Consider the following 4,269-nt stretch of genomic DNA (forward strand, 5'->3'; position numbering starts at 1 on the left):
ATGACTTTTTTGGCCAACTCCATCTATCCAAATCATTGCCATCTCACCATGCCATGTAGGAAATTGCTATGTCACTTTGATTAATCTGTGAGCAACTCTTCTTGGTGACATAGTGATATCCACATGATCCACCACATGTCACCATCTCCTTCCTCAGTCTTTAATCTTGCCACATCATCATGCATGCATCCTTGTTCAAAATTATGTTGATGTCATCTTCCAATTGTCATCATCAGGCCACACCTTGCATCAAGCGGCTTCCAAAAGCCTCTGTCTGCAAGACACCAAGCTTATTGTAAGGAATTGTATTTAAACTAATAAATGACCCACCCACAAAGAATTTCGGATAAATGACTTTAAAAAGAAACCATGCCTTGTTCTATGTTGCCGCTTCCTCATAGTGTATGCCTTTGGAAAATCCTCTTTACAATTAACCCATGACATTATATGTCAAAAAATCTGCACCTCTTTAAGTTGCTAACTCTCATTTTGAAGACTGATTTTTAGTTAAACTAAAATTGCTTGTTTGCTTCAACTTGCAAAGGGATTGATTCATAATGTTTCAGGGAAATAATAGCATTTGGATACCGTCCAAAGGCTTCTACACTTCACATGGAGCTAAATAAAGTGCAATTACTATCAAAACATGGAGCTCCTCCACTTAGGTGTTCCCCTTTGAACCTGTGGCTATTCCTTTAATTACTTGAACAATAGGGGTGGATTTCCCTTTTCCCTTGTCATGGGCCTTTCTTATTCCCTTTTCATTGTTGTCTTTTGCAAACTCTGCCTTTTAACTTTCACCACTGCCTCATTATGCGTGGATTTTTATATGGGAAGATTCAAAATACATTTAACTGGTGGCTACATCCTTTTCGATGGTGTGGTTTATTAATTGTTGTAGATGCCTCTTTGTCTATAATGTAGGGTGCCTTCTATTTCTTAGCTGCCAGCTACTCTACTTAAAACCGTGGCACCTTCATTTCTTATGCATGTGCTACTTTCTTGCCACAAGGTCTTTATGACTTTAGCTAGTGGCTTCTCTATTGTTCACTGCCTTTTTTATTGGTGTGACCTCTTTTTTAAAAGGGTGGGTTTGCTTGATGTTCTTGCACAATGAGCACAGTGTTGAACAAAAGAACACCTTGCATAGCCCATCTCTCCAAGTTTCCATGTGAAGGGTTGGATCTCTTTAAATATATTTACTAAGCTTGGAGGCATTTTGATACCATTTGGAATAGAGAAGGAAAGCCCCATTGCTTTGCGTGGACCATGGTAAGGATCTTGACCAATAATGACAACCTTCAGTTTCTCAAATGGACATGAGTTTAGGGCATTGAATACAAGAGCAGGAGGTGGATAAATAGGAATACTTCCTCTAGATTCCTATGTCAAAACTTCTAAAAGATTTTGCATACACAGATTTTGAAATTCACTTGAAACTACATCCAACTAGGACTCTTCAACAATAAGATCTTCTAGCTTTGGAAAAGGCATTCCTTTTGCCTTAGCATCTGCAACTCTCTCTTCATAAATCTTGCATGTGTGCTTGGCTCTCACTAGTGATTTGTTCATTTACATTCATATAATTTTCTCAAAATTCAATTGTAGTTGAGCACTAGTAGTAGCTTCTTTTGACTTTTGGCTACCATTATCTCCAAAAGTGGAAGAGGAAGAAGATTGGACACCTCACTCATCATTGCGTGAAGCATGGAGGATTTGGTCTTTGTTAAAATAATTTGCTCATACAATGTTTGATGTAGCCTGAAGAGCACATAATATAAATCATTTCCATAGAAAATCTTAGAATCATTTTGTGCTCTGTTGTTTGAACTAGATGGAACATGCTTTTGCAAAAGGTTTGGCCATTAGGTGCTCGATCCTTTCTTTTGTGGTCTCAAATTATACCTCTTATTTATGTCCTTTAGACAACTAGTAGCAAAAGTAGGTATAGAGGAAAATGTATAATTTTACTAGAATTTGCACTCATTTTCTCTCTTGTAAATTTACTAAAAGCTATAGGAGTGCTCATGCTTGTTATACTGAACAATGATAATGCTACCTTTTATTTACCTTGCCTTGGTTGACATGAGTTACAAAGATTGAAGCCCTGCCCAAAAATGTTATTATAATCTGGCCACAGCTAAAGAACTCTCTAACTACATGATGCCCTATATCCTTAAACCAAAAGCAAGCCTTCTTGGACTTCCTCAATAATACCTGTGCTAGCCTGAACATACTTCTCTATGAGCCTTTGATCAAGAACTTATTAGATTCATTACACCACCAAGAATCCCTCATCTCTTTAGAATTCATTATTAAGCAATTCATTCCTCATCTTATCAGTCTGGCAAAAATTAGTTAGGCCCCAAAGTGGGTGTGGCTAAAAACAATTTCATTTCTGAACAACTGAACATCTCAGATTGATCTACCAATCATTTCAAACTGATTAAAATCAAGTTTCATCATTGAACCATCAATTAAAGCTCATTTTATCACTTATTTGCAAACTATGAATTTCATGTCAGGAGGTCCTTTGACTGGCCTTAAATACTGACCCAAACATGTGAACAATCTCTAAAAACTAGCATACTAACTCTTTGTTCTACACACTTTCACCCTATCAAATCTTGTCTAATGACAAATTCAAGCTCAAAAGATATTGACCATAAAAGTTGACCTCTTAGAACTGCCTACAAGAAGACATGTGAGAAATCAATAAATTGGGTTTGGATTTGGCTTCAAAAACTAGGCAAACTGACACTTTAGAAAATAAAAATTGGGGCATCTATTCACTATCATGAGGAAAGTATAAATTTTCAATTTGGGATCATGATGAATAATTGGGTGCAATTTTTGAGCAGTCAAAGTGGGCTACTCAGAATTTGATGACTAAAAACAATAGTAGAAAAGCGATTTTTGGAAATGGAATGAACCTAGAAAAGTGTACAAATGGATTCATCAAGATGTGAAAATTGGCACACTTAAAGTATTTTCAGATAATAACATAGTGCTAGAATCTATTCAATCTCACCTATCACAAATTTTGAGTTATGACATCATGAACAGGGCTACTGACAAATCTACAAATGCTAACACCAATATAAAGCTAGAAATTGCATTTGGAATCATGTTTCAAAACTGATCAAACAGATTCGTCATAAGCTCAAACTTGAAACATAACAAGTCTCTAACCCATAAAATGCAATGCAATAAGAATTTCACCATTTTGGTCAACTAGGTCAAATTTATTATAGGTCAAATAGGGCTTCCCAGAATTGTGTGCAGTGTGCATCAACATGAAAATAGTAAATGACCAATTTTGAGGGGTTCGAAATGTAGTCAAATAGATTCAAAATGACTCAAAGTATGAAACATAGACTCTTAGTTATGGACACTAAACACTCTCAAAGTGGTGTGCTATGAAACTTTACTGGGTGTGAGATATTTAGTTGTAAACATAACCTCCTGTCGCTATTTGACACTTGGTGAAAATGTAGATTTTCACAAATGCTCAAAATGGAACTTCATAGAATAGCTCGGAATGTCAATTTAACTTGATGAAATGCATAGACATACTGAATGAAATTTTCTAGAAGCGTTAAACACCTCATGGGGCTCAAAGGTATAGCCAAGTATAAATGCATTTAAAAGTTCTTATAGGGCATGAATTTCTCAAAAATTCTCAAAATCAAGGCTACAATTTTGACTCAATTCTAGTTTTTTATTCTGTGAAAAATTAGACCAATAGTGGCTCTATCTGGGGATGCATGTCCCTTGTGGGTATGGCAAGGATTCAGATCTCTGGAGGAAGCAGACCACTCCCAAAAACTTCAAAAACTTCTCTCAAATAGCTTTATTGAAAATAGGAAAGAACTACCACTAATATGTACAAGCGATGATCTTGGGCCATCGAACTTCAACAAAAATGTTTACCTCTATCATAAACCTGATTTTCATTCCTTTCATCATGAGGTAAGCTGAAACTTTCATCTATATTTGCTACACCAAACATATCAACATTCACAATCAGCTCATTACATAAAACAAAACTATCATCATCACTTTCATAGTCTGTATGAAAACTCTACAAAAATTCAACCTCTTGTTCACTATGAAGGATAAAACCAACATGCTCATGAATGCCAACATCAAATTGAAACTCATCCCTACTAACTGATCCATGCATTCTATCTACCAGAAACATAAAGTGCTCATATTCAACTTCATTCAATGAGTTACATGAATTAGATGGCAACTCACCTTGTGCAT

At 35.8% G+C, this 4,269-nt stretch overlaps 1 pseudogene; it reads right to left on the reverse strand.

Moving 5' to 3' along the window:
- Nucleotides 1-1,079: 1,079 nt before the first annotated feature.
- On the reverse strand, nucleotides 1,080-4,269 carry LOC149545461 (uracil-DNA glycosylase, mitochondrial-like; annotated as a pseudogene).

Source organism: Cupressus sempervirens, chromosome 7 (genome assembly GCF_028749045.1).
Source record: "Cupressus sempervirens isolate cs-2001-9-10 chromosome 7, ASM2874904v1, whole genome shotgun sequence".
Lineage (NCBI taxonomy): Eukaryota > Viridiplantae > Streptophyta > Pinopsida > Cupressales > Cupressaceae > Cupressus > Cupressus sempervirens.